This window comes from Elephas maximus, chromosome 10 (genome assembly GCF_024166365.1).
Source record: "Elephas maximus indicus isolate mEleMax1 chromosome 10, mEleMax1 primary haplotype, whole genome shotgun sequence".
Taxonomy (NCBI): Eukaryota; Metazoa; Chordata; class Mammalia; order Proboscidea; family Elephantidae; genus Elephas; species Elephas maximus.
In genome coordinates, this window is record NC_064828.1 from 47,789,253 (window position 1) to 47,816,069 (window position 26,817).

Consider the following 26,817-nt stretch of genomic DNA (forward strand, 5'->3'; position numbering starts at 1 on the left):
GGGTGGGTTCTGCAGACAGACTATGGGCACCCAGTGCTTTTGGTTGTAAGGACTTGAAGGTACCACCACTTTGCCTGTTAGACGGGGTCCTCACCTACCCACATCAGGGGCCTAAGGACTGGTGGCTCCGCTGGTACCTTCCCAACTAAGCCAATATATATTTGACATTTGGGCTACATGTACATATAAAAAAGGCATGTTCATCAAACTGATCATAAGATTAAACAGCATACAGTGTCCTTTTGATACAATTAAATTTTGAGAGGCGAAATAGTTCAAATAGGAGCAAATTAGCTGATTTCCTTATGAAATAAAGTAGACAAAAATTAGGAAGTATCAAAGGTGCTAAAGATTAATTTCATAAATCTTTTCCTAGTCTTTTAACATACAGTTGCATACTATGAGCATGTGTAAATAAAAAATACATCTGATCTGGAGTGTGAGCTCCTGTGGGTGGGGCTGTTATTCAATGAAAGGCCCTGGTACAAAGATGAGAGGCAGTATAGGTAAGTCGAGGACACTTGTCCTTCATTGACTTAGCCATGTCAACTTACTGGAGAGTTCAAGTAGGTTATTTAAAAGTCTCAGTGGGCTCAGATGTTGACCTGGGCTTTAAAGTGATGTTTATCTCATTATTTATTAACATCATAATTATGCACATCAGAGTGATGGCAGTCCTTAGATTAGTACTTGCCAAACAATGGAAAATGACTGCTACAAAACACATACATTTTCCTTTTTGTTGTTCTACTATTTTGTTTGTAATGAGGGCAAAGGGGGAGGTTCAACTAATTTAAGAACATTTAATATATCCCATAAACAGTCTGAATCAAAGATTTTTATTTATTCTTCTGCCAATCACAACTGATTCCCATCTACAATTAATTTTTAGGTAAGAAATGCTAAGTCAGTGGAAGAAAACAGTTGTGGCTTTGAGGTATGGAACATTATTACACTTTTACACATCCACTGATGGAAAAATGTAGAGCATCACTGTGAAGGTGTTCATCATGGTTGGCCTTCAGCAACGAATGGATGCAGCCTCAGTATGCCATCTCCAAAAATCCTTAGCAGCACCTAATGCACTGATGGCACACAGTCTCAAAGTTGGACTCTCTCCCAATAATAAGTTGTTTTTATGGATCAGAGCTTCCAGGTAGTTCAATTTTAGCTTTGCAGTTTTTAATTTGATTACCTTTTCTATCCAAATCTCTCAGATTGCTTTCATCCATACATAATATATAATCAAATGTGGCAAAGTCTTCTTAGGTAAACAGCCAGGCAATGTGATTCATAGGAATACCAGGCCTCTTCATGCAATTTTGCCCTGGATAATCAAGAGGGTTTCCTATTTCATATGTGGATGTTGCTGCACTGTCTATCCTCCACTTGTCTAAAAGGTTTTGATCAGTTACAAGCTTCCTGAAAACTGCTTCTGCAATGGGTGATTGACAAAGGTTACCCAGACATACAAACAGCAGGATCTTGAGTGCCTGCTCTGCTGACTTCTCACGCACTGGGAGGTAAAAAGTGAGTCAGTCACTGGCCGGAACCTACTCTGACAGAAATTTTTGTTCTTGAAAGCTCTTTTGATTCCCATTTTAAAATCAACTTTTTTCTTTCTCTGCCCCGGAAACATGTTCTTTCCAATTCATCTGTGTTAAGAGCTTCCAGGCCATTTAGTTACTGAAATCTTTTCCTGCTAAGAAGGGCTTGGTCTGTGATCATCAAAAGGATGATAATACTCTATTTCCGTTTCTTTTAGAGCCACCATCTCTTTTTCTCTCACATTAATTGCTTTGTGTTTTCTTCTGCTTGGTGCATTTGATCTTAGGTTTCTCATTTAGTTCTGTTTTGCTAATATCCAGCTACATTATATCAGAAGGAAATGAATTCCTTTGGAGTACATTGTACATCGTACAAGGAAACTCCATTACATTAGTATTCCTTTCAAGATTTGTATGATTTTTGTCTTAGCCAAAGAGTACTTTTTGATTTAAATTTTATTCTTTAGAGTCTATCTGTTCTCCGTGCTTTTGGACTCCCAGGGTGAGGACCTCACCTCAAAGCCATTATTTCTCGGTCAGGGTGAGAATGCTTGACTAAGTCCCAGGTTAGCTAGTCATATGCAATTTCTCTGGGCTCCCTATAGTGGGAACCCTTTTCTGCTTCTTGATTCAGATGGCTATCATGGGATTCTGTATGCTATCAGGTAGTGCTTTGCCCCAGAAGCAGCAGCAGTGACCTCTGGGGCTAGCTTGAGAAATTAATGAAGCCCTGTGGGATTCTTTGAAAAGGAAGAGTTGGCATAAATGGGAGGTGTGTTCTATATGATTCTCAGGGGAGTTGAAAACAAACCAAGGATGAAAAAATGCTGCCACAGCTGCTATCGCCTGTGAGTAATGTGAGGGTGAAGTGTTGACAACACACAGATCCCCAGAGACAGCTTGGGGGTGAGACAGTCAAAATGCTGCAATGCTTTTTTCATGATCTAGGCATTGATTTTCAAATAACTCATTCACTTAAAGCCCAGCCTGACCATTCTGTGGTGTGGGATGGGGTGGTTATGCAAGACTCATAGCAGCTCTATTATCTCTACCACCAAACACTACTGTGGGAACAAATTAGGCGTTCTTGGTCCTTTTTAGCTCCCAGCTGGTAAATAAGCTTCATTTGATGAATGAGGCAAGCCAATAAGAATATTCCTTTCCATGCCTTTGACAGTGAATAGAATGAAATTTTGTATTGTTTTTAAGAGTAAGAACAAGCTTATTCAGCTGTCTTTTTATACTAGCCCCTCTCACCATTCCCAGGGGAGAGCCCATGTACTCACCTAGGTGGTACCTTTAGAAACATTAGTGCTCATGCTTTATAGGTTCCTAAATGTTGCTAAGGTCTTTAATTGGCATAATTTACTTTTCAGGGTCTTACATTTATTTATTATATAGCATTATTTTTTCTCAATTATATATATTACACATGTTACTAATAGAAAATATTAAAAATACAGAAAACTCTAAAAAAGAAAATTTTAAAATCAACCACATTCTTATTACCAGAGATAACCACTATTAACATCTTGGTATCTAGTCTTCTATATTGTATATACATATATATTGTAACAAGTTTTTCTTGCTTAACGATATATAGATTTTAATGGCTATATGTGTGCAGTTGTTGTATGCTGTCGAGTTGATTCTGACTCATAGCGACCCTATAGAACAGAATGGAACTGCCCTATAGGGTTTTTCGCCAGGTTTTTTCCTCCCATGGAGCTACTGGTGGGTTCTAAGTGCTGACCTTTTTGGTTAGAAGTCAAGCGCTTAACCATTGTGCCACTGAGGTTTCTTAGTGGCTACATAGTATTCTATAATATGAATATACCAGGATTTATTTAACTATTTTCCTCATCTTAAACATTTAGTTTGTTTTCCAAATTTTTGCTCTTCTGTTGTCATCCACAAATGTAGATTTTTGTTCATATCTGTTATTTCCTTGGGTATATTTCTAGAAGAGGAATTGTGATTATAGTATTTAAAGACAGAATATTATGTTTTGCATAAATAATCTAGTACATAGTCCATGTATTTATATGTATATGTAGTAAAGAGTTAATTCAGCAGGACTGAGTGTCTAAACCCTTCACTTTCCAAAGGTCTTCAGGACTGGTCTTTGACCTGCTCCTGGGAGATAACCTCTAAGCCCTTAGAATATTCTACCTGATAAAATGTCTTTGTATCTCTTCCTGGGATCTTAGCCCATGCCAGGTAGTTTATGCTAGCAGTGTGATGTATGATGAACGCCTGTTTTTATTTAGGTGGGGCCTTGGCCATGCTGTATCAGTTTGACCTCTAGGGGAACATCTGGAGACTAAGTAGCTAAGGTCAGTCCTGCAGGTGCTTCAGGACTTTTATTGACCCCCAGTAAAAACCCTGGACACCAAGGCACCAATGAGCTTTCCTGGTTGGCAATACTTTGCACATGTTGTCATACACTGTTACTGGGGTAAAAAGGACACCATGTTTGATAAAGTAGAGGGTCAGTGAAAATGAGAGAAACCCTCAGTGAGATGGATTGACACAATAGCCACAAAATGGACTCAAACATACCAATGATCATGAAGATGGCAGAGGACTGGGCAATGCTTTGTTCTATTATGCACGAGGTCGTCGTTAGTTGCAGCCGACTTGACAGCAACTAACAACAACAATATGCATCTGTACTGGAAGAAGTCAACTGGAAGCTCATATTTGCTTCTGCTGAACTCCACCCTACACAACCCTTTCCTTTGTTAATTTTACTGTAATAAATAGTAACCACAAGTATAACAGCTTTTCTGAGTTCTGTGAGTCTTAGCAAATCATCAAACCTGAGGGTTATCTTAGGGATCCCTGACATAATGCATTATGTATTTATACATACATAAAGGATTCTGTATGCCAAATCATGTATTTTAAGTCATGTAGATTGTATTTTATGGGAGATTGAAAGGGGCTTTCCAGGGTAATTGATTATACTGTACTTGATTTTTACCTTACATGCTACTTTTAGAAACAAATCCTTATCAGCTGCAATTCTACTATTGAACATGTTTTCAAATGCTTATTGGCCATTTGAATTGCTTTCTCTATGAATTGCCTATTCATGTTCTTTTTCTTGGTTCAGCTGCTCTTGAATTTTGAAAACAGTAAGCACATTCACATACACATAAAGGAGATAAAATTTTATTCCCCTATTGATGCCTGGTGCTTGGTGCTTTCTATATGGTTAGTGATTTGTTTTGTGTAAATAATCCCCTCAGAAATACCAGCTTTCTCCAATATCTAATTTTCTTATGTCCTACCTCTATTTTTAAGTCATGTCAATCCCACCCTCAATCTTAGGCCACCGTTTTCTCTGGGAAAATAGTTTAAGTCACTGAATCTTGTTGATTTTAATTTTCCATTGTCTTTAGTATATTTATCTTCCTTTACATTACCAACTTGCATGTTCTAACCTTTACAATCTCACATTTGATAATGATAATAACCTTACCCTGAATGCAGTAACACTTCTCTCTCAAATTCTTCCTGCAGATGCCTGATTAACCTCCTTAAAGCACTGTTTCATTACACCACTACCCTGCTAAAAATCTTCAAAGACTATCTTTAGTAGTTTCTTTTATTATACATTGGATCTTCTGGGGTCAGGCTTGGAGATCTGGGTGTGCCGAGCCCTGGCAACTTGGTTTACTCATGGAATCAACTCACAAGAGAAAGATCCTGAAACAGACAGAGGTCAGTTCCTGTGTTGTCAGTCCAGATGTACTGAGCCAGAAAGGAGATAAATTGTGACTCAGGAGGCTGAAGTGGTGGGAGATGTAAAAGCCTGGTTAAGGTGGTTCTTAAAGCAATTATGTTATTTACTGGCAAAATCATGCCTGAAGCAAGCTGAGAAGTATGTGATTTAGGATAACAGGATTATATGCAATGGATGTTAGGTCCTAATTGTATTCTTTTATGTTTGGTCTTTGCTTCTAGGGGCTTCACTTCTGTTCGCTACTTTTAGTCTTTACTGTGAATCAGGGTGGTGTCCAATTTTCCGTAGGTTCTTTCAAGAGAATCGTGCCAAAGGATTGGGAATATGTATAAGACAGGCTGCAGGTCTCCCAGGCATTATTTTCAGGGGTCTACTCTACTCTTTCCTGTATATCTATTTTTCACCTAGGGGTACATATATAGGACCCTGAAACGGGTGGACTACGTAGGATTACTGGAAGACCTAGTGGACCAACTATACTCCCATAGCCCTAGTCCAGACTGGAGTCTGTATTTTAGTGCCTGGAACATAAAAAAGTGATGTTTCTGCTACAGGAGGCCTTGATGACCCACAGAACCTTTCTGGTCTATATCAGTAAAGTGGCTGGAGGCAGCTACTGGATGAATGCTGACAGAACCAGATGCAGCCACACACACACAGAAAAAACCCACTGCAAGTCGATGCAGCCACATTCCTGCGAAATCACCTGGGGTGATGCAGGTCTGAGATGCCTGATATGTTGTTCTATAGTTCACTATTGGGTGAAGGTCTATTTTCCTGACTGTCTATTCCTTGACTCACTCATAAAAGGATTTGAGACTGTATTAGACAGGTATTACTGAAAGAACAGAGCCAGCTCTATCTGTTTTTTACTCAATTTGAATAAAACTCATGGTCAGTGAGATGTCTCATTAGATGTTATAGGGCCCAGGCCTCTCCCAGACAGTGTTGAAGACAGCCATCATTGTAGGAGCTTTTTCATCCAAATGAGTTAGGGGTAGAAGTAAGGCAAAGAGATGCATTTACAGAAGAAGTATGTTTAGTTTATAAGAGCTTTTGTCTAGAACAAATCACCGAACCTCTTCTCTGGAAATTGTGACTGTTGATCTAGGTCTGGCCCAGAATCTGAGATTCTTATCTACTGTGAGGCTTGGGAAACACTTGCTTAGGGTTTGTTTGTGAAAAAAATAACCCTGTATGAGGGTAGAAGTGTCGCCGTCTTGCAGGAACAGGTATTGTGGGCTGAAGGAGGGTGCATTGTAGCATAAGTGAAAAGTATATATAATTTGTTGAATAGCTCAGCTTTATTTATCCAGGGACTGGATAGATAATAGCCCATCTTGATTAGGTTCATCAGCAGCAGGGTGGTTGGGCTGATGAAATGTGAGATGAACCCAAGGAAAATCATTGATGATTTAGGGAGGGGGATGCCACTTTAGGACTGTGGAGTTCTTTGTAGGGGTCAGTCATATGTACTTGGGTTAGGATATTAGGATGGTGTCAACTGAGGGTTTGTGCAAGGTCAGGTCTGGGAGTAAGTATGTCATCCAAGGGGGACAGTATGTGTTTATTTAAAAGCTTCACAAATGATTCTGATGTCCTGGTTAAGAATCCTTGATTAAGGGGAGTCTGTGGCCTCAACTTGAGATTTATTGTAACCTGGCCACAGACTTAGCCTTGTCTGGCTGCTCCATAATAATTCTCTTGCTTTATTTCTCCGACTTCCCTAATGCTTTCGCAGACTGCCATCTGGATTGAATAGATTCCCTAACTCATGTCCTTTATCCACTATGACTTGCACGGAGGCATTCCTGATATCCACATGGCTTTGGTTTGGCCTGGCAGCCCTGTTAGGATTTGTTCTCAGACACAGACTTGACAGGAGCCCTTTAGCATCCTAGGCTTTTCTCCCGTCTCCTATTCTAGTCTCAGGAAGCCAGGCACTACAGGCTAAGCTGGCATTCAAGGCCTTCAATAGATTCTGATTTACCTTCCTAAGTTTCTCTCTCACCAGTCTCTCATGAGAAGTCTTGGTATCAGTCAAACTGGCTCAGTCATTGCACCTATAGCATGTCTAGACCATTATCACCCCTATAGCTTTGCTCACCATGTTCCTTATACTTTGAATGCCTCCTCCCCTTCTCATAATCTATCTGAACTCCTCTGGTGCTTTCGAACAACTTTTTTCCTGATTATAAAATTAATATATGTTTACTGTAGATAATTTGGAAAACATGGTAAATAATAAAGGAAAAAATACTCCACAGGAAAGATAATCCACTGTTGTTTCTTTCGGTCTCTTTTTTTCTATGTGTACAAGTGTACATATGGGATTAACAATTAATAGTTTCCACTTAATAGTTCTTCACTCCTTGCCTTCCTTACTCTCCCTGTCCAGAACTACAATTCCTCACCCAATCTAATGCAAGGAACTTTTACCTCTTCACCCTGGGAGCTCCATCTTTGACCTCAAATACTTTGCAAAGAAATTTTGTGCTCCAAAAAATTCTGATGCTAATTCTTAAAAAGAATAATAAACTTTATTGTGTAAAAGAGTACGAATAAAAGTTAAATCATATCTTTTTATTTTAAAATATTTTTTATTATAAAATAATTGCATATATATTATAGACAATGATCAATGTTTTGGTGTTGGGGGAGGAGAAAAGGAAAGAAAAATCTGTGCAATGATCAAAATTTTGAAACTACATCATCCTACTTTGGTGAGTAGCATCTGGGGTCTTAAAAGCTTCTGAGTGGCCTTCTAGGATAATCCACTGGTCCCACTCCATCTGGAGCAAGGGAGAATAAAGAAAACCAAAGACACAGGGGAAATATTAGTACAAAGGACTAGTGGACCACAACTACCATAGACTCCACCAGTTGAGTCCAGTGCAACTAGATGGTGCCTGGCCACCACCACCAACTGCTCTGACAGGGATCACAATAGAGGGTCCTGGGCAGAGCTAGAGAAAAACATAGAGCAAAATTCTAACTCACAAAAAGAGACCAGACTTATTGGTCTGGCAGAGACTGGAGAAGCCCCGAGAGTACGGCCTCCAGACAACCTTTTAACTTAGTACTGAAGTCACTCCTGAAGTTCACACTTCAGCCAAAGATTAGACAGGCCCATAAACCAAAATGACACTAAAGGGGCACACCAGCCCAGAGGCAAGGACCAGAAGGCAGGAGTGGGCAGGAAAGCTGATAATGGGGAACCCAAGGTCAAGAAAGGGAGAGTGTTGACATGTCGTGGGGTTAGCAACCAAAACAATGTATATTGTTTAGTGAGAAACTAATTTGCTCTGTAAACCTTTACTTCAAGTACAATTTAAAAAAAAAAAAAAGATGCAATGTGTCAAAAGACACAGAAGAGGCTCCCACTGGCCCAATCTGGAACAAGATAAGGATCAAAAAAAAAAAATTGAAACTATAGGAAAGTTTATACTACATTTAATCTAAGAACCGAGAAATGCTGTTAATGTTCTGTGTATATTCTCCTGGTCTTTTATTCTATACATTTAAAAATTAGAATTGAATTTTATTGCATTATTTGCATCCTTTTTTTATTACTACTATATCACAAATGGAAACCCTGGTGGTGGTGTGATTAAGAGTTATGGCTGCTAACCAAAAGGTCCGGAGTTGTATCTGCCAGGCACTCCTTGGAAACCGTATGGGGCAGTTCTCCTCTGTCCTACAGGTTCAGTATGAGTTGGAATCGCCTCAACAGCAAAGGGTTTTGTTTTGTTTTGTTGTACATCATGAACAGAGCTCTGGTGGCTCAGTCATTAAGAGTTCAGCTGCTAACCAAAAGGTCAGCAGTTTGAATCCACCAGTTGCTCCTTAGAACCTTAAGGGGCAGTTCTAAACTATCTTGTAGGGTTGCTATGAGGTGGAATCAACTGGATGGCAACAGGTAAATCATGAATACTTCAGTATTCTTTAAAAATGTAATCTTAACAGTTATATATCTTTCCCATCATTTAAATTAGGTACTAAATATAATTAAGTCTAAATATAAGCAAATATAATAAAAAATGGATTTCTCATTTTGTTTCACATTTAACGATACCTGAATAAGCCATTTACTCTATATTCACCTCTGGCATCTCACCAGTTGATCTTTCCAAGATTATTTCTACCTGATTTTGTTTTTTATTGTGTCTATTATGTTTGTCAAATGTAACTATATATATATGGTTGCATAATATAAAATTGCCAATCAATGTTTGACTGTTTTTGACTATAAAAATGGCAATTTCATATACATGTATATGTATAGGAAACCCTGGCACACACACATACGCACACACATATAAATGTGTCTGTGTATAGATATTTACACATATATATACAGACACAAAGAAGTATTTAATGTTTATCCTGTGTCTTGCAACCCCAAAGGCTCTTTAAGATCAGAGAGAAGTATTCTCCTTTTTTTTATTCTCCCTATGGTTTATAGATTATTTTTTAAGTGATGCTATTACTACACCTCCTCTCACATGTTGTCTTCCTGGCACTGTAAGCCCTCATCATCATGAACTCAGCTGTTCAATATGAGATGGTGGGGGACAGAGGGAGGGGAGAATGGTAACGGCAGTTGGATAAACTTCCTGAACCAGGCAGCCTTTGTGCTATGGTCTGCTGTCACTCTGCATTTGCTCACTTGCATTTTCTGATGATAACCCTCACTGGCTTAGAAATGTCAGAGGCAGCTGTGGTTGAATTAAACTAAATAGTGAAGCCCTTCTCAATGGCCTCTGTTTCTTGATTTCCTCTGGGGAGACATACTTTAAATGTGCCTGAATCGTGTTTTTTGGCAGATTGTTACAGTAGAATATTGACTCTCTGGTCTGAAGCCAGGCTTGTCTCAGGGATTGTCTGGTTTTCTAAGAGCTAATAATGAGAATTGATCAATGGTGGTGGGGGGGGGGCAGAGATGGAGGGAGGAAGAAGAAAAAAACCTGATCACTGTTCAGAGAATACTGAACTCTGAAGATGTTTTGCAATTTATTTCTATTGTTCTGCTTTATTTTTTCTCATCAGAAATGAAGCAAGTTTTTAATGTACACTATACAACTGAATTAAATAAAGCAAATTTAAATGCTGTCATTTTATTTCTGTGAATTTCCCTATCCTTTAGTTTTCATCACTGCCATATCCATATAGGTCAAGTCTGATTACATCTAACCCCATGGGGAATTACATCATTTTCAATGTAATGGAATTTCTTTATTGCAATAGGAAACCTCGGAAGATGAAGGATTGGGTCCCAATTCACCCACTGGGGAAAGAAAAATAAATACCTATCTTTCTGACTAATCATTATTCCCCACCTTCAAAACAAACAGTCAAGGGAAATTCATCTGCATGAAAAAAGGACAGAGTGGTGGAGTGTCAGTCAATAAATGATTTCTTTTTTAAGTTGGAACTTCCTTCTTTTTGATAACCATTGGTCTTCTTTGATAGCTTGGCTGGTTTTACTTTAGTTTAAAGCAGCGTTTTTCTACTCCCCACCCAACTCAAGTTACGTTTGATAAAGGTTAACTGTCTTATTCCATCCATCCTGCTGCCTGCCCCCCAAATTCTGATATGACTCTTTAAAGTGGCATGTCGCCTATTGGGAAGCACTGTGTCTTCTACATATTAACATTAATCAAAATAATTTCCTTGAGTTTCATTTCCTTTGTGTTATGTGGACAATACGGTATTTCTCCCCAGCTATATAAAATTATAATATTGTTGATCCAATGCTTTTTCAAATTACACATGCTTCTCTCTCATGCTAGCCCTCTGCATCCTAAGATGATAAGTCCTCCAAGATACCTCTCAGAGGAAAATACTCTCTTGAAGAACCGTTTTCTTTTTTTTTGAGTTTGTGTGTGTGTGGCTTATAAGTTTCTGTTTTCACATTCTTCCTTAAACTCTATTCTGGAAAATCAGGTGGTATATATATTTTTTCCTTTTTTATATGTACAGATAATAATGATGATAATAAAAACCAAAAAAACCCATTGCCATTGAGTGAATTCCAACTCATGGTGGCCCCATGTGTCACAGAGTAGAACTGAGCTCCATAGGGTTTTCTTGGCTGTAATATTTATGTAAACAGATCACCAGGCGTTTCTTTTGCAGAGCCAGTGGATGGGTTCAAACCACCAACCTTTAGGTTAGTCCAGTGCAAACTGTTTGCATCACCCAGGGACCTCAATAATGATAATACTTAAAGCTTAATGGACACGTTCTATGTGCAGGCCGTCAAGATTTAACCCCCAGAACCATCCTATGAGGTAAGTACTGTTATTATTACCATTTTATGGTGAAGAAACAGAGGCACCCGGAAGTTAAGGTCACACAATTAGTAAGCAGTAGAGTCAGGAAGGGGAGGAGCCAGGATGGAACCCAGATCATCTGACTTTAGAACCCATGCTTTTGACTTTTCCTCTATGTTGTGTGGCCCAAGACTGGAGAAAAATACATTGTGCTGGCACTAATGATATGGATCAAATCCGGTGTACAAATAACATTAAAACAAAAATCTCTTTCTGACCGAATACTTCAAGCTCTAGTTGTTTGCTAATACATTTCAAGGAGTATTTAATTAAATACACTCCTGGTACTTAAAATATAATAAAATAGTTGGAAGTCTCTTAAAATTTCTTATAGTGGAATTTGGCTATAGGAATTTTATTGTACCATATTTGCCAAAAAAAAAAAAAAAAAAGCTTATTTGTACTCTAATACACCTTTTTATTTTTTTGAAGATCTGATTACAGTAAAATTACTTGTACTTTTTTTTTTTTTTTAAAGACTTGTTGTTAGGTGCTTCAAGTTGATTCTGACTCATAGAGACCCCATGTACAATAGAACGAAACACTGCCTGGTCCTGTGCCATCCCACAATTATTACTATGTTTAAGCTAATGTTGCAGTTACTGTGTCAGTCCTTTTCATTGAGGGTCTTCCTCTTTTCCTCTGAACCTCACTTTCCCAAGCATGATGTCCTTCTCCAGGGGCTGGTCCCTCCTGATAACACATTGAAAGTATATGACACGAAGTCTTGCCATCCTCACTTCCAAGGAGCACTCTGGCTGTATTTCTTCTGGCAGTCCAGGATATATTCAACATTCTTCACCAATACCATAACTCAAAGGGATCAACTCTTCAGTCTTCCTTATTCATTGTCCAGTTTCTGCATGCACAGGAAGCGATTGAAAATACTATGACTTGGGTCAGGTACACCTTAGTCCTCAAAGTGACATCTTTGTTTTTCAACACTTTAAAAAAGTCTTTTGTAGCAGATTTGCCCAATGCAATACATCGTTTGATTTCTTGACTGTTGCTTCCATGGGCATTGATTGTGGACTCAAGTGAAATGAGATCCTTGACAACTTCAATCTTTTCTCCATTTATCATGATGTTGCGTATTGGTCAAGTTGTGAGGATTTTTGTTTTCTTTATTTTGAGGTGTAATCCATACTGAAGGCTGTAGTCTTTGATCTTCATCAGTAAATGCTTCAAGTCCTCTTCACTTTCAGCAAGCAAGGCTGTGTCTGTCATCTGCATATGAATCATTTAAAAGACTAAGAGTTTCATTATTGTGGTATTCACTCTAATGGATTTTTTTTTAACACAAGGTTGTTTAAACCTAGAAATGTTGAAAATTTGAAAGTGAACAATTATTTTGGATTTAAACATCAAGAATCAATAAAAATGTATAAACAAATAGATAAAATGATCATTAGAATTAATTATAATTTTTAACTCATAGTTAAGTGGTAGAAAGGATCACAGAAAACATGTATATGTAGTTGAATAACATACTTTTAAAAGTTATTTTTTGAATAAGCAATATATTCACATGATTTGAAAGTAAAAAAGGTAAAAAGGTACAGAACAAAGAGTTACCCTCTCCTATCTGGTCCCATGTGCCCAATTCCCAACCCCCACCAAAATCACTATTAGTTTACCCCGAATCTTTTCTGAGTTTCTACATATAGAAGTAGTTATGAATATAAATATATCCCTTCCCCTCTTTTTTACACAAAAGATAGCACTATTCTATACTTTTTAAAATATATATATCCTGGAGATTTTTCACCATATCAGTATATAGGATGTCTTCATTGTTTTTGCAAAATATTCCATTATATTATGTACCATAATTTATTTAGCTAATTCTCTTATTAATGGAGTCTTGGTGGCGCAGTGGTTAAGTGTTCAGCTGCAAACCAAAAATTCGAATCCACCAGCCACTCCTTGGAAACCCTATGTATGGGGCAGTTCTACTCAACGGCAATGGGAAATCCCCATTAATAGACATTTAGATTATTTTCCCATCTTTTACTATATTTCAGTGAATAACCTGTGCAAGTATATATATAGGATAATTCTCAGAAGTAGATTTGCTAGGTCAAAGAATTTATACATTTGCAATTTGGATAGATATTGCAAATTGCCCTCCCTAGAGGTTGTACTAATTTACACTTCTACCAGCAATGTATGAGTGCTTGTTTCCCCACAGTTTTGCCAACAGTGTGCATTTTCAAACTTTTAGATTTTTGCCAATCAATAGCTGAGAAATAATATCTTAGTGTAGTTTTAGTTTGCATTTCTCTTATTATAAGTAAAATGAGGTTAGGTATCTTTTCATGTGTTTAAAAGATGTTTTTATTTCCTTTTCTGTTAACTGCTCTTCAGCTCGTTGAATTTGGTTGATAATCTTCTTCCTATTTCTTTTTTTTAGGAGCTTGTTCTAGAATACAGAGTACAGTTTTTTGTTTGTGTTAAGAATTACAAACATTTCCCTCCAATTTTAATGTGTATTTTGACATTGTATATGGCTTTTTTTGTCATGCAGAATTTAATAAAAATTTTTACATAGTTAAATTTATCAGTCTTTTCTTTAATGACTTCTAGATTTCTAGTCATATTTAGAAAGGCCCTTTCCCACTCCAAAGTTATAAAGGAATTCTTTCTTTTAGTACTTTTATGGTTTTCTTTCTTGTCTTTTTCCCTTCTTCCCTCCCTTCCTCCTTCCTTCTTTTTTCTTTCAACATTTAGATTTGTGGTCTATTTGGAATATCCCTAGTGTATCCTGGGGGATAAAACACACCTTAACAAATTTAAAAGAATAGAAATCATACTATATAGGCTTTCGGGCCATAGTATAATTAAACTGGAAACTAATAACAGAACCCATTGCTGTTGAGTCAATTCCAGCCCATAGTGACCCTGTAGGACAGAGTAGAACTGCCCCAACTAGGGTTTCCAAGGAGCAGCTGGTGGATTCCACTGACCTTTTGGTTAGCAGGTGAGCTCTTAACCACTGCACCACCAGGGTGCCTAATAACAGAAAGAGAGCCAAAAATCCCTAGGTATTTGAGATTAAGCAACATATTGCTAAATAACATATGGTTTAAGAAGTCTCAAGAGAAATTTTAAAACATTTTGAACAAAATGAAAATGGAAACAACTTATCAAAATTTGTAGGCTACAGTGAAAACAGTGCTTAGAGGGAAATTTTAGCATTGAATACGTGTATTGGAAAAAAAAAAAAAAAAGAGACTTAAATCCATAATCTAAGGTTCCACATTAGGAAACTAGAGAGAGAAGAAGAATGTAAGCCCAAAACAAGCAGAAGAAAAATAATAAAATTAGAGTAGAAATCTATGAAATTGCAAACAAGAAGTCAACAGAGAAAATCAATGAAACCGAAAGGTGGTTCTTTGAAAACATTAATAAAATTAATAAAATTGTCACCTTGGTTAGGTATCTAGCCAACCTAACCCAGAAAAAAAAAAAAAGAGAAAACACAAATGGCTAATATAAAAAATGAAAGAGAGGTCATCATTACTGAACCCACAGACATTAAAAGGATAATAAAGGAGTATTACGAGCAACTCTGTGCCCATAAATTTGATAACAGATGAAATGGATAAATTAATTGAAAGACACAATCCAACAAAATTCACACCAGGAGAAATTGATAATCTGAATAGGTCTGTACTTATTAAACGAGGGCAGTGGTGGTTCAATGGTAGAATTGTTGCCTTCCATGTGGGAGACCTGGGTTTGATCCCCGGCCAATGCATCTCAAGCGCAGCCACCCTCATCTGTCAGTGAAGGTTTGTGTGCTGTTGCGATGCTGAACAGGTTTCAGCGGAGCTTCCAGTCTCAGATAGCCTAGGAAGAAAGGCCTGGCTATCTACTTTGGAAAAAAATAGCCAATGAAAGCCCTATGGTGTACATACAGTCACCATGAATTGGGGGCGCTCTGAGTCAGCTGACTTTATGGCAGCTAAAAACAACACGGTGTGAGGTATGAATAATACTTTGTGGTATTAACTTGGAAACCCTGGTGGTGTAGTGGTTAAGTGCTATGGCTACAAACCAAAGGGTCAGCAGTTCAAATCCACCAGGCACTCCTTGGAAACTCTAGGGGGCAGTTCTATTCTGTCCTATAGGGTCGCTATGAGTTGGAATCGGCTCAGTAGCACTGGGTTTGGTTTTGGTTTGCTATTAACTTGTTTTCGCTCCATGTATTTTCTTTTTTTATCACTTCAAAATAGATAGCCTAAGGGTCTCTACGAGGCAGAAAGCAGAGGTACTATGCAAGACTTTTTGGCTTTTGTTTCCAAAAGCTTAAGCCCTTGGGAAAATTTCCAGAGTTTCTGAAGAATGTAAAAGCGAGAAAAGTTTTCAGGCAGAGTTAGAATGTTACGGAGAAGTGAGGTAGAAAATGGGGCTTCTCCATTAGTCCTCCCTAATACACACGTATAAGAAAGAGATTCCCCTGGTTAAAGGGAGGGGAAGAGACAGGTCTGTGAATTCTAGAGTATCAGGGATCCAGTTTTGGCTTCTGGTAGCACCCTGGGGAGAGTAGGACTTGTTGCCACTAAGTATATAGGATTTAGTCAGTGTCAAGAAAGATTCCCACATTCCAAATAAGTCAGTGAAGGAGAAGAGAAATGCTGATCCTAAAGGGACCATTTAGATAAGGCCAAGGATGACTCAGTGGTAATCTGTGTACAGAGGTGACTGACGACCAGAACCAGCCCCACTCAAATGCTTTAGCAATGCAAAAGATCAGGCTGTTGATACAATTTAGAAGAAGTAGGGGAACGGCTTTAAGGACTAATCTTAATTTTCCACTAGCCTAGAAAGACAGGGAGGATGGTGCAGTGGTTAGGAGCTTGGCTGATAACCAAAAGTTTGGCAGTTCAAACCTACCAGCCGCTCCTTGGGAACCCTACAGGACAGTTCTACTCTGTCCTATAGGTCTGCTATGGGTTGGAATCGACTAGATGCCAATAGGTTTGGCATCTGTTTGGTGATGTTTCTTGCATACCTGAGTTTTCTACCATACCTGCTACATATGTTTTAACTTATAAATGTACTATTTGTGATAAACACTTGCTACCTTATAACTCACTACACTTGCCAAAATTTAAAATAAAAGATCAAAGAACCCCAATTTTTGAAACTGTGTGTATCAAGCAAGGTGTACTTGAATGTGCCTGGGGCACAAGGTTTTTTTGGGGGCTAGGACTCAGATGTACAGAATTGAATTAGACTCCTCAGATCTCGATACACAATTATTATTATTATTCTGTGCAAGCTCATTCTCTTTTATTTTGTTATTTTTCTCCTCCATTCCTATCTCACTCCTATTCTCTTCAAAAGCACTCAGTCTAGATGTTCTTTTCATGCTCACCCATAGAGGCTTGGAACAGTCCTAGTGTCTCTTAAAAAAAAATATTTCCTGTTGATTAATATGGGTGGTTGTGGAACAAGTGACAACAGTACCACATTATAACAAGCAAGTGGCAAAAGGAGTAGATTTGGAGTTGGATAATTTTCTAGTCGACTTTCCTCACCTGTAAGAATGAGGTTAATAATAACTTGATCCATAACATAAAAAATACACTAAAGAAAAATAAAGCAATATTATGTATTCTTTATTATTTTGAAAAATTATATTATTAGAGAACTTTCAAATATTGAATAAGTTAAAGCAGCAGAAACCTTTCTGTACTAATGGGAAATCTCCTAAGTCTTTATGTCAACTATTCTAAGGTTGTGAGGGTAACTCACTGATCTGGAAAAATACATTTTAAACTACTGTGAGTTGTAGCTAATTGACTAATCAGAGTAAGAAAAATCCAAATGACATTTAGAATAATTCAGATCAGAGTAGATATTGACGGGGCAGATGGTGAATGGCACTGAAGGACAGATTTAATTTATTTACTCTTTGTTTTCTACTGTCTGTAATTTTAATTAGAGTAAAAACAAAACCTTGTCTAAGCATTTTTCTTCCCAATATGAAAGGTGTTGACACATCATATCATTGAGTTGGGAAGATAAAGACAGGGGAAGGGATTGGAATTTGGTGTGAATTAACATATCACAGGCCTCTTGTGTCTGTAAAAGGTGAGGAAACAAACACATGTGTTAATGTAACTCCAACTGCAAAGAAGGCTGTCAAGGCATGTGTGTGTGCTTGGCCAAATGCTGTTGATTCCAGAAATGTAATTTCACTTGATAAGTCTTACTGTAATTAACACAGGGAGTTGCACCAACTCAGAACTCTTAACTTTATTATCGTGGGAAAAGTATTATAAAATGTGTGCACTTATAAAATGGGATTCATATTTTGCAGAGGGTATTTTTTTTTTTTATAATGCTAATGGATCTTGGGAACCTTCTGGGATTATGTCCTCAAGTTTGCAATTAGGGTTTCTGTTTTGTAATCCAAGTGCAGTTTACCTGGCGTGTTTCATCTTAAATGGTATTTAATAGAACTTTGGAGCTCTTCAGACTTGGATTTTTTGTTGTCGTTGTTCTTGTTGTTGCCTATTGTAAAGCACTGAGTTCACTACTAGAAAAAAACCAGCCATCACTTTTTGTGTGTAAAAAGTACATATGGTTATTCCTTTAAATCTGGTAGAGATCATCTCTAACAATTCAAAAAAGCTTAGAGTTTACAGAGTGCATTAATGTGTGTAGAGGGTTCCAAATATTTTAATAACTAAGCAAAATGATTTGAAAAATTATTTCCAAGGCTGTAATCTTCACAGAAGCTGATGCCACATCTTTCTTCCACCAACCTTTCTTTTTGGTTAGCAGAGCGAGCTTTTAACCATTGCACCACCAAGGCTCCTTTTCTTCAAGTAGAAGATAGGAGTAGCTCATTTCCGAGATGTCTAAAATAAAATCTTAGAAACAGGAAAGAACTCTCCATAAATATTAAAGCTCGAACTTGAGGATCTGATCTACCTGTAGGTTTAAAGTCAACTAACAATTTGAATACTGTCAAAGCAGAGTCTGCCCTTTCAAATCTCTCTTTGGGAAACTAATTAACAGAATAATAAAAAGGCAAGATCAGCTCTTCGCTTCCTTGTTGGGAATATAAAAAACTGTAGTTCTAATTAGCAATAATTAAAATTTAATTAAGAAGCTTTTTGCAATCCCCTTCCCTCCTCCCCCAACTAGGGCTTGACAGCTCTTGGTTGTGGAGCTGTTCTTATCTCTGTGGTGCTGAAGCACGACTTACTCACAAAGCCTTAGATCACACCTTATCCAGTCCTAAGCACTAATCACCAGTGCCTTCAAAGTCTAAATTTTAACAACATGAGTAATTACTATCTTGCATTTTATATTCATGAATTGTGATTATTCTTCCCTTTTTATCAGCTGATTACAAATGCCATTGCTTTCTTTTCCTTTTTTTAAACTTATCTTTGTACTTGTTTCCCCAGTTCCCCCCTTTTTGGGGCAAGAGGACAATAGAAGATCTCCAATAATATGAAATACTAAATATTTCAACTCTCATGTTTTAATGTAAATCAGATAAAACATTGGCGAAACCATACATTAAAAAAAAAGCATTTGATTATTAAAAAATAAAACAGCACATTGTAGATGAGGGTTAAGGAAAGCAAATACACTACTTGATGCTCCTTACAAAGCTTGTGAGGTCATATAAGTATTACTTCGAATTTAGAATATTTCAGACTGTAAAAAGGAACGCCACTGAGCTGTACACTTTAAAATAGGTACAATGAAGAACTTTGCTATGTGAATTTTATCTCAATTAAAAAAGGGAACTCAAACACTGACTTTGTCCTAGTTTTGGATATGTGGATTAATCACACAATTTACAGAGGGAAAAAAAAAAGGATTTGATAATTCATTATGAGCAAAAGAAAAAGGAAATAATCAAGAACACAGGGAAATTAGTTTTTTAAAAGCCACTGGACTAAGAAATATAACCCCAATTCTTTAATTATTAAGGAAAGGGCTCTGAATCTGCTCCATTATCTTAATTATGTTTCTGGAGCAAACATTATTTCAATGTGATAAAAGATGACATGACACTAAAGGTAAAGCCAGAGCAGATGTTACATGAGTAACAAGCCAATAGGCTCACATTCTGGTAATTTCTTCCCCACTAGACATGTTCTCATTAATCTGTGATTAATAGGATTTGAGTATAGTAAATGATGATGATCTATTGTCTGTCTTTGTCAAGCACCATGGAGAGAGTAATTTGTCAGCTCAGCTTTTGTGTGACTATTTAATAGCAGAGAGAGAGAGAAAAGATGCTAATCTTCTAATTGGCATCTATAGAGAAGGTTTAGGAGAATACTGCCTGTATAGAAATAGCCCCCAATGTAATTCCTATGCCTAGGGAAAGCAAATGTGGGCTATATGTATCTTTTATGCAATTGTGAATTCTATAGGGAAAAAAGTGGGTGGATAAAGAAAGAACGAAATAGCACCATCTTAGGAGGTCACAAGCTAACATTTATTAATCTAGTTATGAGGCTTTTCAGCTATAGTGACTTGATAAAAAGGGGGCAAAAGAAAAAAATCTACTTCTGATTAAAAAATACTTGCCCAGATATATTAAAAACACCATATAAAAATTAAAACAGTCACTATCATCACCACCACCAACAACATGGAATGCCCTGAAGTTATGTTGGTAAGTTTTTAATAAATCAATAAAGCAGATATCTTGAACTAAAACAAGTTGATGATTATCAGCATATTGTCAAATCTGTTGTGAAACCTTCAAATGCCTACACCTTGGTCAGAACAATGTGTTAAATTATTCTCCCTCCTTCCGTCTCTCCCCTCTAATTTTTAAAAATTTCTTCACGTTTTTCTACATTTTAAGATCCCCCAGGTACTCAGGTTGCTGGAAATGAATATGACATGGTCACTTCCTGTCCTGAGCCAATTGTCCCTTTATCCCTTCTCTCCTACATATTCCATTGATGTGGCCTGCTTTCTAAATTTCATCTCCAAAATTTCTGTAGCTTATCCCTTTGAAGCAGAATAAAGTTTTTAAAATTCTTCCCTACTGGACTGTTTTATAAGTAAACATACAAATTCCTCTTTGTTTTTGAGTTTAAAAAATTATTCTTTATTTAAAAATTTGTTTATTCATTTTGTTTGTTTTTAACTGTTAACAACTTTCAGGAATCAAACAGGATCTCATCTAAGCTATGCAATCAGAGAGATGACTCCTAAGGAAGCCAGACTACAAAAATCAGAATTAAAAAATAAAACTGAGGAGATAGATATATTTATAGTGACACACAAAAAAACAGAGTAGCTGATGAGGCTGCTTGTGCACAAATAAAAACCTCATGGGATTTGGCTCCTTGGTTTGGAGGTTTAGGGGTATGGTTTAATGGGACATACCAGTTAAGTGGGTTAATAACCTGTTTAGTGCTTCTGTTCTACCTCCTAGTTCATTGCGTAGTTCCTGGGGCCTTAAAAGAGTGCAAGAGGCCATCCAAGGCACAACAATTGGGCTCTATTCACCTGGAACAACAGAGGAAGTAGAGTCAGGAATAGGAAGAAAATACGGAATGTGTGGCTAATTGCCTCCATGAACAACTGCCTCCTTTGCCATAACACCAGAAGAACTGGATGGTGCCTGACTACCATTATTGAACATTTTGATCAAAGATTCTATAGAAGATTCCTAATCAAAAGGGAGAAAATGCAGAACAGAATTTCAAGCTCTCATGGACTACAGACTTTCTGGAGGCATGGAGACTGGATGAACCCCTGAAACTGTTGCCCTGAGATAAACTTTAAACCTTAAACTGAAGCTATCCCCTGAAGTCTTCTTAAAACCAAACAATTTTTAGCTTAACTAATAAAAAATGTCTGCTTTGGGCATTATGCTCTTTTAAGAACTATCTATATGGGATCAAATTGACAACAGTAATTCGAATGTTCAGATAGGAACCTTAGGGGGGCAATGAGTTTATGTTAATGGGGGAAAAACAACTCAGAAAAGGAGGGTGAGAATGATGGTACAACTCAAAGAATGTAATCAGTGTCACTGAATTGTACATGTAGAAACAGTTGAATTGGTGCATGTTTTGCTGTGTATATTCTCAACAACAACAACAACAGAAACTGAGCAGAGACCTCAGTGACCACACACCATGGGAGTGACACATTGTTCATTTTAACTCCAGGAAAGTTACTTAAAACAACAACAGAGAAAATTCAAACAAATAAAGCCAGCAACAACAAAAAACCTCAGAGGAAAAAAAGTCAGAATCCAGAATTGGTACAATATAATATCTAAAACGTTCAATTTTCAAAAAGAAAATTACAAGACATCCAAAAACATGAAAATGTGACACATTCAGGAAAAAATAAAGCCATAAATGGAAACTGTGACTAAACTCAGATGTTGGATTTATCAGACAAAAATTTCAAAGTTATTATATATTCAAACAGTTGAAGGAAACCATATTTAAAGAACAAAAGAAAAATACATGGTTTCTCAACAAATAGAGATTATCAGTAAAAAACCAGAATCTATTTGAAAGTACCAAATGAAAATTCTAGAGTTAAAAATTCAATTACTGAAGTGAAAAACCCGCTAGGTGGACTCAACATTTATCCAATATGAAGAACAGAGAGAAAAAATGAATAAAGAAAACCAAAGAAAGCCTCAAAGACCCATGGGTCAATATTAAGCTTATGAACATACATTTAATGGGAGTCCTAGAAGGGGAGAATAGTGAAAGAGGGGTAGAGAAAATATTTGAAGGAATAATAGCTGAAAACTTCTCAAATGTGATGAAATCTTTAGTTTAAAGATCAAAGGAGCTCAATGAACTTCAAGTTGGATCTGGAAACACCACAGTCAAACCATTGAAAGTCAAAGACAGAGAAAATCTTGAAAGGAGCAAAAGGAAAACAACTCATCAAGTACAGGGACACAACAATATAATCAATGACTAACTTCTACAGAAAATATAAAGGCCAGGAGGCAGTGTAATGACAAAATGTTGAAAGAAAAATATTGTCAACCAAGCATTCTATATCCAGCAAAACTATCCTTCAAAAAATGGAGATGACACAGCAATTCCACTCCTAAGTGCATACCTGTGGTGCAATTGATTACTTTTGTGTGTGGCCTTTCTAGTTATGGTCTTACATCTCCCACCCAGGTGATTGGGTGGGAGTGTGTGATAGGGTAATTGTGGTGCAGCAAGGGGATTGGTCTGTTTTGCCATCCCGCTGGACTTGAAATGAGCCACTCCAGAGGCAGCAAAGAGCCCATCCCCATCAAGGAAGGAGAGATCAGGAGGAGTGACCCAACAGCAGAGACCTGGCAGCAGGAGATGGTGCGGTGGGCTTCTTGCCCCACAGAGAGAGAAAGCTGAGTGCCTTTGGACAGAGGCTGTGGGCTAGGGAGGGGTGTGCCTGTGAGCATGGCTGGGAAAAGGCTATTTCCACACCCCCCCAGCTTTTTTTTTTTTTTTTGTACTTTAGATGAAGGTTTACAGAATAAACTAGTTTCACATTAAACAGTTAGTACACATATTGTTTTATGACATTGGTTAACAACCCCATGACATGTTAACACTATCCCTTCTCAACCTTGGGTTCCCTATTACCAGCTTTCCTGTCCCCTCCTGTTTTCTAGTCCTTGCCCCAGGGCTGCTGTGCCCTTTTAGCCTTGTTTTGTTTTGGAGTGATAAAAATGTTTTATAACTGGATAGTGGTAATAGTTGCATAACTCTATAAATTTGTTAAAAGTCATTGAATTGTATACTCACAATGAATGAATTTTATAATATGTAAATTATATCTCAGGAGAGCAAAAATAAAGACCTTGAAGAATGAAAACATTATTTTAATGTCTTAGAAGACATTGAAAAAAAGATATAAGAAAAGGGGTTACTTTTGTTAAAACTTCTTTTTAAGTTTTTTTGTGAAAACATACAGCAAAAAGATACATCATTTCAACAATTTCTACATGTACAACTCAGTTACGTTGATTACATTCTTCAAGTTGTGCAATCACTCTCACTATTCTTTTCCAAATTATTTTAACACCATTAGTATAAACTCACTGCCCCCTAAGCTTCTCATCTAACCTTTCAAGTTGCTGTTGTCAATTTGATCTCACATAGATAATTCTTTAAAAAAGCACAATGCTCAAGGCAGGCTTTCTTTAGTAATTAAGCTATTTTTTTTTATGCTTTGGTTCAACGACTTGATGGCACTGGGCTGGGCTTTTTATGGTTTGGTTCAAAGAAGACTTTGGGGGATAGTTATTTTTTTTATTTGTGGTAAATATATATGTAACAAAAAACATTTGCCATTTTAACATTATTTACATGAACAATTCAGTAACATTAATTATGTTCATCATGTTGTTCAACCACCACCATTTCCAAGTTTTTCCATCATCTGAAAAGTTGTTGTCATTGTTAGGTGCTGTCCAGTCCATTCTGACTCATAGCAACCCTATGTACCAGAGAACGAAACACTGCCCAGTCCTGCACCATCCTCACAACTGTTGTTATGCTTGAGCCCATTGTTTTAGCCACTGTGTCAATCCATCTCATCGAGGGTCTTCTTCTTTTCCGCTGACTCTGTACTTTACGAAGCATGATGTCTTTCTCCAGGGACTGACCCCTCCTGATGACATGTCCAAAGTATGTGAGATGCAATCTCACCATCCTTGCTTCTAAGGAGAATTCTGGTTGTACTTCTTCCAAGACAGATTTGTTCATTCTTTTGGCAGTCCATAGTATATTCAATATTCTTAAGCAACACCATAATTCAAAGGCATCAATTCTTCGGTCTTCCTTGTTCATTGTCCAGCTTTCACATGCATATGATGTGATCGACCATGGCTTGGGTCAGGCACAGCTTAGTGGTCAAGGTGACATCTTTGCTTTGCAACACTTTAAAGAGGTCCTTTGCAGCAGATTTACCCAATGCAATGCATCTTTTGATTCCTTAACTGCTGCTTCCATGGGTGTTGATTGTGGATCCAAGTAAAATGAAATCCTTGACAACTTCAATCTTTGCTTATTGGTCATGTTGTGAGGATTTTTGTTTTCTTTTTGTTGAGGGGCAATCCATACTGAAGGCTGTGATCTTTGATCTTTGTCAGTAAGTGCTTCAAGTCCTCTTCACTTTCAGCAAGCAAGGCTGTCTCATATGCATATCTCAGGTTGTTAATCAGTCTTCCTCCAGTTCTTCTGCACCGTTCTTCATATAGCCCAGCTTCTCAGTTTATTTGCTCAGCATACAGATTGAATAGGCACAGTGAAAGGATAAAACCCTGATGCACAGCTTTCCTGACTTTAAACCACTCAGTGTCCCCTTGTTCTGTTTGAACAACTGCCTCTTGATCTATGTACACATTCCTCACGAGCACAATTAAGTGTTCTGAAATTCTCATTCTTCGCAACATTATCCATAATTTGTTATGATCCACACGGTTGAATGCCTTTTTCATAGTCAATAAAACACAGGTAAACATCCTTCTGGTATTCTCTGCTCTCAGCCAGGATCCATCTGACATCAGCTTGAATTTCTGGCACTTCCCTGTTGATAGACTATTGGAGCTGCTTTTGAATGATCTTCAGCAAAATTTTGCTTGCTTGTGATATTAATGCTATTGTTCAATAATTTCCACATTCTCTTGAATCACTTTTCTTGAGAATAGGCATAAATATGAATCTCTTGCAGTTGGTTGGCCAGGAAGCTGTCTTCCAAATTTCTTGGCATAGACGAGTAAGCACTACCAGCACTGCATTCGTTTGTTGAAACATCTCAATTGGTAGTCCGTCAATTCCTGGAGCCTTGTTTTTCACCAATGCCTTCCACGCAGCTTGGACTTTATCCTTTAGCACCATTGATTCCTGATCATATGCTACCTCTTGAAATGGCTGAACGTCGATCAATTCTTTTTGGTGTGACTCTATAACTCTCCATCTTCTTTTGATGCTTCCTGTGTTGTCTAATATTTTCCCCACAGAATCCTTCACTATTGCAACTCGAGCCTTGAATTTTTTCTTCAGTTCTTTCAGCTTGAGAAATGCCAAGCCTGCTCTTCCCTTTTGGTTTTCTATCTCCAGCTTTTTGCACATGTCATTATAATGCTTTACTTTGTCTTCTTGAGGCGCCCTTTGAAATCTTCTGTTCAGTTCTTTTACTTCGTCATTTCTTCCTTTTGCTTTAGCTGCTTGACGTTCAAGAGCAAGTTTCAGAGTCTCTTCTGACATCCATTTTGGCCTTTTCTTTCTTTCCTGTCTTTTAATAACCTCTTGATTTCTTCATGTGTGATGTCCTTGATGTCATTCCACAACTCCTCTGGTCTTCAGTCATTAGTGATCAATGCCTCAAACCTATTCTTGAGATGGTCTCTAAATTCAGGTGGGATATGCTCGAGGTCCTACTTTGGCTTTTGTGGACTTGTTCTAATTTTCTTCAGTTTCAACTTGAACTTGCATATGAGTAATTGACGGTCTGTTCCACAGTCGACCCCTGGCCTTATTCTGACTGATGATATTGAGCTTTTCCATCGTCTCTTTCCACAGGTGTAGTCAGTTTGATTCCTGTGTATTCCATCTGGCGAGGTCCATGTATATAGTTGCTGTTTATGTTGGTGAAAAAAGGTATTTGCAATGAAGTCGATGGTCTTAATAAATTCTATCACGTGATCTCTGGCATCATTTCTATCATCAAGACAATATGTTCATCATTGAGGTCACTAGCTGGTCTTTCTACTTCTCCAACTCTCAGAGTCTTCTTATGCTTGTTTGATATATAATATTCAGTGTTGGAGACCTGATGGCAGAGTGGTTAAGAACTTGGCTGCTAACCAAAAGGTCCACAGTCTGAATCCACCAGCCGCTCCTTGGAAACTATGGGGCAGTTCTACTCTGTCCTGTAGGATTGCTATGAGTCAGAACTGACTCAAAGGCAACGACTTTGGTTTTAGTTTTAGTGACAGAAATAGGGAGAAGTATGCCTACTCCATCTTACCAGAAGCAGATGCTTTATAACTTGCTTTTAAAAAACTAAACTACATCTTATTGGTTTTTCCATGTAACTACATATAGGTTTCCTTCATTCTTTTTCATGGTTGTATATAGTATTCCATAAATATGAATTAACATAGTTTATGTAATCGCTCCCCATTGACAGATATTTATATGCTTTTTGG

General features: G+C 37.5%; 1 pseudogene; it reads right to left on the bottom strand.

Annotated features, from left to right (window-relative positions):
• Window positions 1-1,043: 1,043 nt before the first annotated feature.
• Window positions 1,044-26,817, bottom strand: part of LOC126083678 (low molecular weight phosphotyrosine protein phosphatase-like) — a 78,575-nt pseudogene continuing 52,801 nt past the window's right edge.